At 43.0% G+C, this 16995-nt stretch overlaps 1 protein-coding gene across 1 annotated transcript in view; it reads left to right on the top strand.

The window, feature by feature from the left end:
* The window catches only part of pxmp2 (peroxisomal membrane protein 2), a 49125-nt gene that overhangs the window by 19762 nt on the left and 12368 nt on the right, over window positions 1–16995 (top strand). The window lies entirely within an intron of this gene.

The following is a 16995-nucleotide window of genomic DNA, read 5'->3' as shown; positions in this document are numbered from 1 at the left end:
TGTTACATGTCTTGTATTTGCCCACTATGTCAGTATGTCACCAGTGCTTTGATAGTTATTTCTGTTTTAATAAGTAAAGGTTTTAATTATACCACCTGTGCTTTGACAGTTAATCTATTTGAGGGCTTAGATTTTTCTTACATTTTAGTATCTATTTTCAGCTGGTTTCTGGGTGACCATAAGAGGAAAATGGGCCAGGGAGGCAGAAAAACATCCATTGCAATGTTCTACAAGCTGCCACATGGGCAGCCAATTGTGTCCATCAAAATACACCATGTGCAAATCAGGTTTGAAGGGAGCTGAAATGAAAATGAATATAAAAGATTATAAAAGTGTTTGTGGGCAGAAGACAAATGCCAATATGCATGTGGAGTTTAAGGCCTCATCTGAGGATTAAATTAAATACATTTTTTTCCTACTTTTCCACCTCACAACAGAGAAATACATGGAGGTTTCAACACAAAAACAGGCCATTTCCCTCAATCAGTCTGTGTTGGCATTTAACCTCCACATGAGCAAATAGTCCTAATCAAATTTACATGCCCTGTTTCCATGATCCTTATCACGTTTGCCATCAACTAATTATTCAATCAAGTCTTGAATGGTGGCATAGTTTTTGCCATGACCAATACTGTCTGTGTAAAGCAGTTTCTCTTGTTCCATTCTAAATTGCTTTCATTTAACCTTGTATACATGGCTACTCATTACAGTCCCCTCAATTAATGGAAGCGGTCTGCTTTTCTTTACCCTGTTCCATCCTTGTTCCAAGTGCTGTGTCCTTTGTTTCTTTCATGTTGATAAATTCACCACCAGAGACAGAGGACTTTACTTTTAGCATTTCCTCATATCTGTGATATTAATAGACAGAAGAGGAAGATCAGTAAGACTTAAGCAAGGTGGCCAGGCTTATCAGGTACCATAGGTACCAACCAATATATCACACTCCTTCTCCTCCTCAACCTCAATGTCTGCTTCATCCCCTTTTTGTGAAAACAGATGCAGAGTAACATTCAGTGACACAAGTGCTAGGCAATGACCTCTCCTACAAGAGAGAATCTAACCATCTCCCCATGACATTCAGTAGAATTACCATCGCTGAATCCCCCACTATCAGCATCCTGGGGGTTACCATTGACCAGAAACTGAACTGGAACAACCACATAAGTGCTGTGGCTACAAGAGCAGGTCTGAGGCTGGGAATTCTGTGCGTGGGTAACACATCTCCTGACTCCCCAAAGCCTGTCCACCATCTACAAGGCAGAAGTCAGGATGTAATATTCCTCACTTAAAAAGCTCGACAACATCCAGGACAGAGCTGCCTGCTTGATCGGCACCTCATCCATGAAGTTAAATATTCACCCCCTCCATCACTCGCACACAATGGCAACAGTGTGTACTATGTACAAGATGCACTGCAGCAATTCACCAAGGCTCTGTCAACAGCACCTTCCAAATCCATGACCTCTACTACCTAGAAGGACAAGATGCTTGGGAGCACCACTGCCTGCAAGTTCCCCTCCAAGTCAGATACCATCCTGATTTGGAACTGTATCACTGTTCTTTCACTGTTGCTGGATCAAATTCCTGGAACTCCCTTCCTAACAGCACTGTGGGTGTACCTGTGCCAGATGAATTGCCACAGCTCAAGAAGGTAGCTCATTATCACTTTCTCAAGGGCAATTAAGGACGGGCAACAAATGCTGATGAGGGATGCCTACCTCCCATGAATAAATTTTAAAAAAGAACCATGCCTACATCTTCCATATCCATACACAAATTACCTCTTTTAGTCTCTAATTGGGCCTACTCTTTCTTAAGTTATTCTCTTGCTCTTTATATATTTATAAAAATAAGGTTTCCTTGATTTTACTTTCCAATATTTTTTCATGCACTTTCATTGCGTTCCTAATTTCCATTTTAATTTCCCCTGTGCACTTTCTGTACTCCTCTAGGCTTTCTGAAGTATTGCACTCTTGGCACCTGACATATGTTTCCTGTTTTTGCCTTATCCTACTCAATATGTTCTTTAACATCCAAAGGAGTCTAGATTTCAGAGTCCCACCCTTTTTCTTAGTGGCAATATATTTGTTCTAAACAAATCTCATCAGTGGACTTCTCAAACTGAACCACCAACTGCAGCACATTATAAAATTCCATCTCCAATGTCTGGATGTAATTTTATGCTGACAACCAATCTTTTAATTTTATTCTTTCACGGGACATGGCTGTCGCTGCTAGGCCAGCATTTTTATTGCCCATCCCTAATTGCCCTTGTACTTCAAGATCTAGGTGCTGAGGCATCTTAGCTGAGGACTTGTATCTCCTGGCCCTATGACCACATCTTCCACCAACAATTCTTCTAGCTATTTGTGCTCAGCAACATAAACTATCCCCTTAGTTTCACTATTCCCTTCCCCAAGTAGAGGTGGATGGGTGGTTTCTTGGCAGGGAAAATGTGAATGGTGTGATGGAATCAGTGGGCAATGCTTTATTTTTTGAGATGGATCCCAATTGGAAATGTAAACTTAGATAGGAAACTGATCCTCTCAATTGCTGAGGAAACTAGGACTTCTGGTTAAAACTATTTAAACTATTTAAAAATTGACAATGCCATCAGAGCTCAGAAGTTGATGAGTACAGGTAAGCTGAAGAAGACTGAGGCTAGAACCAGAAGCTGAGAATAAGTAAATACTCAGTTGCTGTGGCTTTTTCTATTACCTGAAGATAACATTGGTGAATCTATGCCATCTAGACCAAGTTGAGGAAATTCTGCAAATGTGTGCCATTTTTTGTGAATTCTGTACCTGTGGAACTTGGGTTGGTTGTGTGCTGCTGTTGGCTTAGGATCCTGAAGAAGTAGAGCTGAAATTCTTCGTAAGGAAGGCAGTTTTTTCAAGGACTTTGTTACTGGGTTGAGTAGACTGCTGAGCCAATTCATAAGATTTAGTTGTATCTGCCATTTAATGTGCAATTTATTGTTTATAATCAACCACAATTTGCCTGTTAATTCATGTATAACTAATGTTGGCTTTGGGTTTGAGGGTATAGGTGATCAATCAAAATAGTATTTAGTGCGTGCTATCTATATATTAGTGTGTGCTAAATATAGCGTTTGGTATACATTAAATATTTGCAATGCATCGCAATAACCGGTCTCATTTTTACAGCAGGGTTTTCTGCAACCTAACTATACACCTGTCTTAATATCTTGCTTAACAAAAACCTATCAACCTCAGCTTAAAATTAGCAATTGATCTAGCATCAATTGCTGTCTGCGGAAGAGCGTTCTAAATTTCTTCCATGCTTTGCATGTAGAAGTGTTTTCTAACTTCACTCCTGAAAGATCTGGCTCTAAATATTTGATTATACCCCTAGCCCTAGACAGCCTCACCAGCAGAAATAGTTTCCCTCTATCTTTTCTCCATAATATCTTGGAAAACATCAATCAAATCATGTTTTAATCTTCTAAATTCTAGAGAATTCTAGCTTGTGTAATCTATCCTCATAATTTAACCCTTGGAGTCCAGCTATGATTCTGGTAAACCTGCTATGTAACACTCTCAAGGTCAATATCATTCCTGGCTTTAGTGCCCAGAACTGCTCAGAGTACTCCAGTGTCTACCTGGCACTTTGTATAGCAGAAGCTTAACTTCTGTTAGTATATAATAGGTTCTGATGATGGATGTTAAATGCCTAGTAGTTTAAGGTAATAAGGTTAATAGGTATTGGGTATTGATTAGTTAATTATACTCAGATGTATATATAAAAAGAGTTAGCCAGCACTGATGAGGATTGTGTTAGAGTGGAGAAGTGAGCTCTCCCCAAATGTGGTATACTTGACTACAAAATTGTGCTAGTATGGGATTGCGTTTGTGCTCTCCCCGATTTAAAAAAAACATAAACAGTCTCTACCAAAGCATCTTAGTCCCAGTGTCTTCACAACCAGGCTTGGGAATTTTGTTAACATTGGTAGCAGAGAATGGTTGCCTGAAACCAGGTATAAGGTGACTGGATATGATTTTCCACTACTGTTTCGTGACATGGAACCTTATGATCAATGGAAAAATGAAGTTGAGGGATGGACACTGGTTATGTCTTTACTGAAAAGAAAGCAAGGGCTAGATCTGGCACTTTCGCTTCCTGCCAGGAGCAAGATCTGCTGCAAAGTGTTCTCAGAACTAGAAACTCAGGAACTGGACAATGAAGAAAGTTTGGACATTCTCTTAAAATTCATGGAAAAATTTATATGAAACATGACTTATTTAATGCCTATGAGGCTTGGTTAGATTTTGATAAATTTAGAAAAATGGATGATTCTTCCGTAGAGGAATACATAATGGAATTTAACTGGCCATATACCAGATTGCAGGTATTCCACTTGGAAATTCCTAAATCAGTATCTGCCTTTTAAATTATTGGACTGTGCTAGGATATCAAACACAGATAGGATCTTGGTTTTCACTGGAGTTAGATTCAAAGAGAAAGATATGGTTTTAGATTAAATGTCCAAAGCCTTAAAAAAATTTCTGGGAAAGCATTCATTTCCGGCTGCTTTTTTGGTGCAAATGGGTCTTCAGTAGTGACACCAAAGTGGAGGATGCAATGCTAGAAGCATTTCGAGACTGTTTGAATATAGGGCCCAAACGCCTGTACGACAGAATAACACAAACAGAAAGCATGAGGACAGACCCTGTTGGGAGCTATAACAGGTGGTAGGAGTTGGGCAATTATGGAAGGAGGATGAACCCCAGGAATAACCAAGGGGTGGTCAACAGGCGCTTCATATGCGATTCTAAGTATCGTTGTGGTGAATTGCCCAAAAATGAAAGTGTTTTTGAGACAACACGTGACATGTAAGGTACAGAATATGAGTGGTGTTGTCGTAAATTTTTGAGGTGCAGGAGCTCTAAGAAAATGTGTCGGCCATATCATTTCTAAATCTACTATTATGTTATTTTCCTATGTATTAGTCATTTGAGTCTCCAAATGTCTGTAAAACTATGCATTTTCAGTGAAAAATATTAGTGCTGATAGGCATTTTATTTTGAATCATGTGGTATTTTGAATCATTAGTCTTTAGCCTAGCTAGATTTTTTCATTATGTAACAGTTTAATTACTTAATTCAAGCTTAGTAAAAACATGAATTAGACAAATCTTTACTTACAGAATATGGAGCAAAACTGGGTAAATAAAGTTAAGATATAGATCAGCCATGATTTAACTGAATGGCAGAACAAGCTCAAGGGGCTGAATGGCCTACTCTTGTTCCTATCTAGGTGTCAATGAATGTGGCTTGGCACATGTGTGCAAGCATTCATGCATCAAGCACTTTCTCCAGTCAATTTGAACTAGTCCAGATCTCAAAGAACTATTAGTTAGCTAAATTAATGGCTCTCATAGTACCTTTCTGATTTTCTACAGCATTTGAGGTTAAATGTCATCAGGTCCAGCAACCTTATCAATCTTCAGTGCCTCAAACCAATCTACGGCATTTGCATTTAAGGAGTCAATATCTAAAGCATTTTACCTACCACTGTATCATCAATAGTGAAAATGAATACAAAATATATCTTTAGCGGATCGGCCATATCCTGCTCCTAAATTCAAACCACCGTGCTAAATCTTTTAAGGGACCTATGTGGCTTTTCTGGCCTCTTAACAGGGCTTATAAAGCTTTACCATGGGAATGCCACATGATCAGTTTTTTTCCCCCAATGCATTTTTGGCATTCAATTGTGGCTTTAGTTAACTTCAGCTGTATCTGATACCTATACGTGCAATCTTGCCACTGGTAAGAATAGAATCCATCACGCGTTTTGTATCTGAAACAATGAGTATGGGGAATAGGACAATGTGGATAGTTCTTCTGAGAGCTGTGCAGTTACACTGATGGGCTGAGTGTCTTTTTTCTGTGCTATGAAATTCTACGGTTGCCACATGGAAATCGGATATCATCTCAGGAGTACTGCTACTAATTAAATCCATTACTTCCCAAGTAAGGAGAATTCTTGCCTGCATCCAAAACTATTTTCCCTGCCATCCTATCTATTGAGTAGGGTAACACACCCTAATTTCTGACCAGTTATCATCGTTTCGTAATATACATAGCCTTTTTGTTTTGAGTATTGTGGTTATGCTTCAAATAGGATAAATAAAATGATTGACGAAATTTCTGAAGAAACCTCTATATTCCTAGAGAATTTGGCTTTGCATGACTCAAGTCTTGATCCTTCTAAAATAATTTAGGTTGGGAAGCCTAAAGAGGCTGCAGCCTTGGTGCTGAGATTCTAATATAGAAGCCATTGCCTGATATCCTCCTGCTTGTGATAACACAAAGGAAGAAAGGACATTAATCAAAAAGCAGAATACATTGTTCTTTGAGGGACTGCGGGCTTGAAGTGGACTGACTTGACCTCGCCTCAGTGCAAGGGTGAGGAATTTACCTGCAGAATGTGCTTCTCTCTCCTGGTGAGTTGGTGGTGCACTCTTGTATGCCACATCCTACTGCGATGGTGGTTGCCCCTTGAACACTTCCAGGTGCTAACTGCATCACAATGCCAGGTGGCGCCTCCCTGTGTGGAGGCCACTGTCAGGATTGGCTCACTACTTAAGGAGCGGGCCCATTTCCTGGATATAAACAAGTCTCCCACACACATACACACACTCACTCTCGTCTCTCACCCACATGGTAGTCAGTGTCTTCCTCCTAACCCCCATCCTCAACCCGACCTGGGGCTCTGCTCAGCAGTGTCTCACTCCCAGGCCTCGCAGCCAGCCTCTCCTCCCCAGGACCCTAGGCCTGGCAGCCAACCTCCATCTTGGGGTTCTGGGCCTCCGCTCCCCTGCAATCTGCTCCCCGGGCCCTGGTTTAAGCTACCAGAGCACCACTCTGGTGCACTCCAGCAGCACCTCACCACCCGATGATACTGACCAATCAGAAGGAATCATATTGGTCATCAAAACTCAGTCTGGTAATGAGTATCCTAGTCACAGATTCATTCAGTTGTGCAGTTCTAGGTCGTGGCTGTACATCCATGGTATGTGGAGTGGACTGGCTAAAATGCTACATGGATTCCTTAAGGAAGGAAGGAGGACTGAAGTAAAGTCAAAGAATATGACCATTCTACTTGTTTCAGGTTCAGTAATGGTTAATATATTTAAATCACTAAAGGATAGTAATTCTGTGTAAAATAGCAGGAGTAAATCACTTTATTAGTATTGATGTGGTATTGAGTGAAATGCCTTCACTGTTAAATAAGCTTTTAATAAAAAACGGCCCAAACGAAGTTGGATATGGAGCATGATAATTTGACTGTGTAAATTGCAAGTCTACAGATGGCAGCTGGGGATAGGGGTTTAAAGGAGAGGCGGAAAATTATTACCAAACTACATCCACAATTTGCACATTTCTCTGGCTATAGGTTGAAGATTCTGTTAAAGGATGCAGGTGTACTCGATGATGAATACACCGGACTTATCAAGGATATTTTTGAAAAATGTGATATTTGTAAAAAGTACAGAACGCCATCGTGACCAGTAGTAAGTCTTCCACTGGCGAGAGGCTTAAATGATTCTGTGGCCTCCAAGTATAGGATTAAAAAATAAAATATTTTTCTTTCGCATTTGTGAACATAGTGACTAGATTCAGTCCGTCAACGGTAATTTTTAATAAAGAAAAATGTAATTATCGATTAAAATAATAGAAGGATGGATAGGAACGGGGCTGGGAGCTTCAGCTAAATTCTTAATGGACAATAGAGGAGAATTTGCCAATAATGAATTCAGGAGTATATGTGAAAATTTGAATATTCTAGTAATGCACACAGATACAAAGAGTCCTTTTAGCAATGGGATATGTGAGAAAAATCATGCTGTGATTGACGAAATGCTCAAAAATTTTAGTTGACCAACCGAATTGTAAATTGACCACTGCTCCAGCGTGGGCAATACACGCAAAAAAAAAATGCTGCAGATGGTGGCGGGCTACAGCCCCTATTAATTAGTTTATGGCAGGAATCCAAAGATACCTTCAATGATGTCGGACCATCCCCTGGCTTTGGAGGGAACTACTATTAGTTCAATAGAACATTTGAATGCCATGCATGCAGGGAGGAGAGCATTTATTAAGGTGAACAGTTTTGGTCTCCTTATCTAAGGCAAGATATATTGGCATTGGAGGCAGTCCAGAGAAGGTTCACTAGGTTGATCCTGGGGACGCGAGTCTGAGAGCATCGTGGATAGCACGTTTAGAGAGGTGGTCACACCGAAGACGAAGGGACTTGATGAAGGAAGGGAATGGGTGACCACCAGGCAGTCCAAGAGAAACGGGCAGGTAGTTCAGGAATCCCCTGGGGTCCCGCTCACAAATTGGTATTCCATTTTGAGGCTGATGAGGGCGCTGGTTCCTCCAGGGAGTGCGGACAGTGCTAAACTTCTGGCACCACAAGCAGCCTGTCTGTACAGGAGGGGAGGAAGGGAGGAAGAGCAAAAGTAATAGGGGATTCTATAGTCAGGGGAACAGATAGGCGCTACTGTGGCCGTCAACGTGACTCCAGGATGGTGTGTTGCCTCCCTGGTGCCAGGGTCCGGGATGTCACTGAACAGCTGCAGGGCATCCTGAAGGGGGAGGCTGATAAGGCAGAGGTCATGGTACGTGTTGGTACCAATGACATAGGTAGAAAGAGGGATAAGGTCTTGCATCAAGAATTCAGGGAGTTAGGTAGTAGACTAAAAAGCAAGACCTCTCGGGTTGTAATCTCTGGATTACTCCCAGTGCCGCGTGCTAGCGAGCTCAGAAATAGAAGAATAGCACAAATGAATATGTGGCTTAAGAGTTGGTGCAGGAGGGAGGGTTTTAGATTCCTGGATCACTGGGACCGTTTCTGGGAAGGTGGGAACTGTACAAGCGGGACGGTCTACATCTGAACCAGAGCGGGACTGACATCCTTGCGGGCAGGTTTGCTAGTGCTGTTGGGAGGAGTTTAAACTAATTCGGCAGGGGGAGGGGACACAGAATGTTAGCAGAATAAGGACACATCATGATGCAGTAAAACAATCAAGTCAGAGGGAGAACAGCCGCATTAAGTTTCAAGGGAGTAAGGCAAGGCTGAATGGCCTCTACTTTAATGCCAGGAGTATTACAGGTAAAACGGATGAGTTAAGGGTGAGGATTGACACGTGGAATTGTGATATAGTAGCCATCACTGAGATGTGGTTGAGGGAGGGGCAGGATTGGCAGCTCAACATTCTGGGATATAGAATCTTCAGGCGAGACGGGAGGGGATAAATGAGGAGGAGGCATTGCATTATTAGTTAAAGAGTCAGTTACTGCAGTAAAGAGAGATGATATCTTGGAGGGGGCATCGAATGAAGCTTTGTGGGTAGAGCTTAGGAATAAAAAAGGGGCAGCCACATTGTTAGGTGTTTATTATAGATCCCCAGATAGTCAATGGGAAATTGAGGAGCAAATATGTGCACAATTTGCGGAGATGTGTAAAAACAATAACAATAGGGTAATTATATTAGGTGATTTCAACTTTCCCAACATTAATTGGGATAGACATAGTGTTGAGGGCTTGGATGGAGTGGATTTCTTGAAATATGTACAGGAGAATTTTTTAGGTCAATATGTAGCAGGTCGAACAAGTGCTGGACCAAATTCTGGGGAATGAAGCCGGACAGGTGGCTGAGGTGGTGATGGGCGAGCATTTTAGTGATAGTGACCACAACATGGTTTAAGTTTGTTATGGACAAAGAAATAGACAAGTTGCAAAAAAATGTTTTGCATTGGGGGAGAGTGGATTTTAGTAAAACAAGGCAGCATCTGGCCAAGGTAGACTGGGAACAACTACTTGTGGGGAAATCTACAGAGGAGCAGTGGGGTGTGTTCAAAAAGGAAATGGGGAGGGTACAGGCTCAACATGTTCCCTCTAGGGTGATAGGAAGGAGTAACAAGCCCAGAGAACCGTGGATGACCAGAGATATTCAGGTTACGATAAGAAGGAAAAGAGAGGCTTTTAGCAGGTACAAGGGAAGCAAATGAATGGAGGTATTAGTGGAGTACAGAAAGTGCAGGGTGGAGCTTAAGAAAGCAATTAGGAGAGCAAAGATGGGATATGAGAAAGCTCTGGCTGGTAAAAGTAGGGAAAATCCCAAGATATTCTATAAGTATATCAATGGGAAGAGGATAACCAGGGAAAGAGTAGGGCCCATAAGGGACCAAGGGGGCATTTTATGGGTGGAGCCAGAGGACATCGCTAGAGTACTTCACATCCGTCTTCACCCAAGAGAATGAGGATGAAGGTATCGAACTCGGGGAGAGAGACTGTGAGGTTCTTGAGCAAATTGATATAGGGAGTGACGGTATTGGAGGTGTTGGCAGGCTTAAAAGTGGACAAATCCCCAGATCCAGGTGATTTGTGTCCCAGACTGTTGAGGGAGGCAAGGGAGGAGATCGCAGGGGCTCCGACCCAAATTTTTAATTCCTCTCTGGCCACGGGGGAGGTGCCAGAGGACTGGAGAACAGCTAATGTGGTTCCGCTATTTAAGAAGGGTTATAGAGATAAGCCAGGGAACTACAGGCCAGTGAGTCTCACATCAGTGGTAGGGAAACTGTTGGAGAAAATTCTGAAGGAGAGAATCTATGTCCACTTGGAGAGGCAAGGTTTGATCAGGGATAGTCAGCATAGCTTTGTCAGAGGGAGGTCATGCTGAACAAATTTAATTGAATTTTTTGAGGTGGTGACCAGGTGTGTAGGTGAGGGTAGTGTAGTTGATGTAGTTTATATGGATTTCAGTAAAGCCTTTGACAAGGTCCCACATGGGAGTCTTATAAAGAAGGCAAATGCACATGGGATACAGGGTAATTTGATAAGATGGATTCAAAATTGGCTTAGTTGTAGGAGGCAGAGGGTGATGACAGAAGGATGCTTTAGTGACTGGAAGCCAGTGTCCAGTGGCGTACCACAGGGATCTGTGCTGGGTCCCCTATTATTTGCCATTTATATAAACGACATAGATGACTATGTGGGGGGTAGGATTAGTAAGTTTGCGGATGACACAAAGATTGGCCGAGTGGTTAACAGTGAGGTTGAGTGTCTTGGGCGACAGGAAGTTATAGACAGGATGGTCAAATGGGCAGATAAGTGGCAGATGGAATTTAACCCTGAAAAGTGTGAGGTGATACACTTTGGAAGGAGTAATTTGACAAGGAAGTATTCAATGAATGGCATGACACTAGGAAGTTCTGAGGAACAAAGGGACCTTGGCGTGTGTGTCCATAGATCTCTGAAGGCACAGAGGCCTGTTAGTGGGGTGGTGAAAAAGGCATATGGGACACTTGCCTTTATCAATCGAGGCATAGATTTCAAAAGTAGGGAGGTCACGTTGGAGTTGTATAGAACCTTGGTGAGGCCACAGCTGGAGTACTGTGTGCAGTTCTGGTTGCCACATTATAGGAAGGATGTGATTGCACTGGAGGGGGTGCAGAGGAGATTCACCAGGATGTTGCCTGGGATGAAACATTTAAGTTATGAAGAGAGGTTGGATAAACTTGGGTTGCTTTTGTTGGAGCAGAGAAGACTGAGGGGTGACCTGATCGAAGTGTACAAGATTATGAGGGGCATGGACAGGGTGGATAGGGAGCAGCTGTTCCCCTTAGTTGAAGGGTCAGTCATGAGGGGACATAAAGATAAAAACAAAAAGCTAAAAGCTACTGCGGATGCTGGAAATCCAAAACAAAAACAGAATTACCTGGAAAAACTCAGCAGGTCTGGCAGCATCGGCGGAGCAGAAATCAGTTAACGTTTCGAGCCTTCATGGCCCTTCGGCAGAACTGAAGCATAGTTAGAAGAAGGGAGAAATATAAATTGATTTAAGGTGGGTGGGGGGTGTGGTGGGGGGGGGGAGAGACACATTGAGGGTGTGGTGATTGTGGAGATGAGCAGATAATCAAAAGATGTCACAGACAAAAGGGTCAAAGAGGTGTCGAAGGTGGTGACATTTGTCTGAGAAAAGTGCTAATTAAGAATGGAAGACAGGATATTCAAAGTACAGCTCTAGTGGGGGTGGGGTGGAAAGACTAACAAGGTTTTAGTTTAGATTTAAAAATAATGGAAATAGGTGGGGAAAGAAGAATCTATATAAATTATTGAAAAAAAAGGAGGGGGGGGGGGAAGAAACGGGGTGGGGATGGGGGGAGGGGGAGTTTAAGATCTAAAGTTGTTGAATTCAATATTCAGCCCAGAGGGCTGTAAAGTGCCTAGTCGGAAGATGAGGTGCTGTTCCTCCAGTTTGCGTTGGGCTTCACTGGAACAATGCAGCAAGCCAAGGACAGACATGTGGGCAAGAGAACAGGGTGGAGTGTTAAAATGGCAAGCGACAGGGAGGTTTGGGTCTTTCTTGCGGACAGACCGCAGGTGTTCCGCAAAACGGTCGCCCAGTTTGCGTTTGGTCTCTCCAATGTAGAGGAGACCGCATTGGGAGCAACGAATGCAGTAGACTAAGTTAGGGGAAATGCAAGTGAAATGCTGCTTCACTTGAAAGGAGTGTTTGGGCCCTTGGACGGTGAGGAGAGAGGAAGTGAAGGGGCAGGTGTTGCATCTTCTGCGTGGGCATGGGGAGGTGCCATAAGTGGGGGTTAAGGAGTAGGGGGTGATGGAGGAGTGGACCAGGGTGTCACGCCTTCTCCTCCTTCCCAGAAACATGATAGGGTCCCCCTTGTCCTCACTTATCACCCCACCAGCCTCCGCATTCAAAGGATCATCCTCCGCCATTTCCGCCAACTCCAGCATGATGCCACCACCAAACACATCTTCCCTTCACCCCCCCTGACGGCATTCCGTAGGGATCGTTCCCTCCGGGACACCCTGGTCCACTCCTCCATCACCCCCTACTCCTCAACCCCCACTTATGGCACCTCCCCATGCCCACACAGAAGATGCAACACCAGCCCCTTCACTTCCTCTCTCCTCACTGTCCAAGGGTCCAAACACTCCTTTCAAATGAAGCAGCATTTCACTTGCATTTCCCCTAACTTAGTCTACTGCATTCGTTGCTCCCAATGCGGTCTCCTCTACATTGGAGAGACCAAACGCAAACTGGGCGACCGTTTTGCGGAACACCTGCGGTCTGTCCGCAAGAAAGACCCAAACCTCCCTGTCGCTTGCCATTTTAACACTCCACCCTGTTCTCTTGCCCACATGTCTGTCCTTGGCTTGCTGCATTGTTCCAGTGAAGCCCAACGCAAACTGGAGGAACAGCATCTCATCTTCCGACTAGGCACTTTACAGCCTTCCGGGCTGAATATTGAATTCAACAACTTTAGATCTTAAACTCCCCCTCCCCCCATCCCCACCCCGTTTCTTGCCCCCCCACCCCCCTCCTTTTTTTTTCAATAATTTATATAGATTCTTCTTTCCCCACCTATTTCCATTATTTTTAAATCTAAACTAAAACCTTGTTAGTCTTTCCACCCTACCCCCACTAGAGCTGTACTTTGAATATCCTGTCTTCCATTCTTAATTAGCACTTTTCTCAGACAAATGTCACCACCTTCGACACCTCTTTGACCCTTTTGTCTGTGACATCTTTTGATTATCTGCTCATCTCCACAATCACCACACCCTCAATGTGTCTCTTCTCTCCCCCCCCCCCCCCCACCCACCTTAAACCAATTTATATTTCTCCCTTCTTCTAACTATGCTTCAGTTCTGCCGAAGGGCCATGAAGGCTCGAAACGTTAACTGATTTCTGCTCCGCCGATGCTGCCAGACCTGCTGAGTTTTTCCAGGTAATTCTGTTTTTGATGATGGGACATATGTTCAAGGTGAGGGGCAGGAGGTTTAGGGGGGATGAGGAAAAACTTTTTTTACCCAGAGGGTGGTGACGGTCTGGAATGCACTGCCTGGGAGGGTGGTGGAGGCGGCTTGCCTCACATCCTTTAAAAATTACCTGGATGAGCACTTGGCACGTCACAACATTCAAGGCTATGGGCCAAGTGCTGGTAAATGGGATTAGGTAGGTAGGTCAGGCGTTTCTCATGTGCTAGTGCAGACTCGATGGGCTGAAGGGCCTCTTCTGCACTCTGATGGAGGGATTTTCTTATGAGGAGAGGTTGAGTAGGCTTGGCCTGTACTCATTGGAGTTTAGAAGAACGAGAGGCGACCTTATTGAAACATATAAGATTCTTTAGGGGCTTGACAGGATAGATGCTGAGAGGTTGTTTCCCCTTGTGGGAGAGTCTAGGACCAGAGGGCATAATCTCAGAGTAAGGGGCTGCCCATTTAAAACAGAGATGAGGAGGAATTTCTTCTCTCAGAGGGTAGTCAGTCTGTGGAATTCATTACTGTAGAGGCTGGGTCGTTAAGTATATTCAAGGCTGAGATAGACAGATTTTTAATCAGTAAGGGAATTAAGGGTTATGGGGAAAAGGCAGGAAAGTGGAGTTGAGGATTATCAGATCAGCCATGATCTCATTGAATGGCAGAGCAAACTTGATGGGCCGAATGGCCTACTTCTGCTCCTACGTCTTATGGTCTTATGGTATATAAGGTGAAGGTTTCAGGGAAAAAAAAATCAGGAGCGCGTTGAGGTATCGAATCAGGCCATCAGAAATGAATTTTAAGCCTGGGGACACGTTGTATTATCAAAAAGAAGGGCAGAAAGAATGAAGAGGTCCAGGAAAAGTTATAGGCACTGATGGCAAAACAATAATCTTGCAACATGGTCACCAAACTGTTAGAGTACATTCCAAGCAGCTTACTGGCACTGATTACACATTGATGGAACCTGAACAGATGATGGAAACTGAAGATGCGCTGTGCACTTCACACACATGTATGCCATACCTGTACGACCAACAGATTTTGGCTGATTGAGAATAGCCGAAGTGATAGTTAAGATCAGGATATGACCATTTAGCGCAAAGATCAATTACCAAAAGTTGGGACTAGGGTGGCATATATGCCAGAAGTAGCTGGTGAGTGGAGGGAAGCCACCATAGTAGTAAGGGCAAGAAAGGCCACAAGGAAATACAAAAACTGGCTGAATGTACAAGACAAAGGGCAGAATATCCAATCTACGGATTGGCAGAAGGAAGTAAAAATGTGGAAAGCTATGAAGTATAGTTTAAATTCAGACAGTGGACCTAATGGTGATCACAGCCCAAGGAAAAGATCCAGAACTTGTGAAAAGAAGTCAAGTTGTAGAGGAATAGGTCGAGTAGTAGTAGTCCAGATGGGGCCGGCAGATCTAGTCGGGGATGTAGTTTAACAAGAACAAGGACTAAAGAACAGGCGAGGAACGACACAAGAAGGAGCTCCTACGATAGAGAAGCTTTAGTGGCTACTAACAATTTAGATGATAAATTGGTAAAACAGGCAAAACAAAAAGAATTTGACAGTTGGAGAGAGTTTGGTGTTTACACAAAGGTGCCAGACAAAGGACAGCCAGCATTAACCCATAGATGGATATGTACGGAGAAAGTACTTCCTGATGGTACATATAAAGCTAAGGCCAGACTTGTAGCTTGGAGATTTGAGGAATAACTGGGTGACCAGGAAGTTAAAGTACATTCTCCAACAGCAGGAAAAGTCAGTTTGAGGATTTTCCTAGCACTTTTAGCAACATTCTCATGGGAATGTAAATCCATTGATGTCAAAGCAGCATTTTTGCAAAGGGAACAATTTCAAAGAGAAGTGTTCTTAAAGCCTCTGAAAGAAGCTGGAGAAATAGAGGGGAAATTATGGAGGCTAAATAAGTGTGTTTATGGGCTAAATGATGCATCCAGGGTATGGTATTTTTCAAAACAAAAACAGAAATACCTGGAAAAACTCAGCAGGTCTGGCAGCATCGGTGGAGAAGAGCACAGTTGACGTTTCGAGTCCTCATGACTCTTCAACAGAACTAAGTAAAAATAGGAAAGGGGTGAAATATAAGCTGGTTTAAGGGGGGAGGGGGTGTTGGGACAAGAAGAGCTAGGTAAAGGGCCAGTGATAGGTGGAGATAACCCAAAGATGTCACAGACAAAAGGACAAAGAGGTGTTGAAGGTGGTGATATTATCTAAAGGAATGTGCTAATTAAGGGTAGAAAGCAGGACAGACAAGTTACAGATAGCTCTAGTGGGGGTGGGGTGGGGTGAAGGAATACTAAAAAGGCTAAAAGGTAGAGATAAAACAATGGATGGAAATACATTTAAAAATAATGGAAATAGGTAGGAAAAGAAAAATCTATATAAATTATTGGAAAAAACAAATAGGAGGGGGAAAAAATGGAAAGGGGGTGGGGATGGAGGAGAGAGTTCATGATATAAAATTGTTGAACTCAATATTCAGTCCGGAAGGCTGTAAAGTGCCTAGTCGGAAGTTGAGGTGCTGTTCCTCCAGTTTGCGTTGAGCTTCAATGGAACAATGCAGCAAGCCAAGGACGGACATGTGCGCATGAGAGCAGGGTGGAGTGTTGAAATGGCAAGCGACAGGGAGGTCTGGGTAATGCTTGCGGACAGACAGGTATTTTTCATTTGGGACTGTCCTACTAAAAGCTGGTTGCCTTCAGCTAAAAGCAGATCCAGCAATGTTTTATTGGTACTGTAAAGAAAAACTAGCAGGCATTTTCTTAATACATGTAGATGATTTCCTGTGGTGGGGGGGGGGATCTGGGGCATTTGAGAAATTTGTGATAGATAAAATTGTAAAGGAATTCAAAATTGGAAGTTGGGCTGCAAGTATATTGGGTTGGACATTAGGCAGACTAAGTTGGGAATAACCCTGGCTCAACAGTCTTACCTAGAAAATGTTAATAGGATCTCAATAAATTGGGCCTGAACTCAAAAGGAAAACACTACAGCCAAAACAGATCAATTAAGAAATTTGGGCAATTAAACAGGTTATGTACAAAAACTAGACCGGATGTGTGCTCTGATGTATTAGAATTGAGCACCATGCTGAAATATACTGCTGTTGGGGAAGTGTTAAAAGCAAATAAGTTTAGAAAAATG

The sequence above is a fragment of the Cetorhinus maximus genome, chromosome 12, assembly GCF_964194155.1.
Source record: "Cetorhinus maximus chromosome 12, sCetMax3.hap1.1, whole genome shotgun sequence".
NCBI classification, from domain to species: domain Eukaryota; kingdom Metazoa; phylum Chordata; class Chondrichthyes; order Lamniformes; family Cetorhinidae; genus Cetorhinus; species Cetorhinus maximus.
This window is presented reverse-complemented; position numbering and strand designations above follow the sequence as displayed.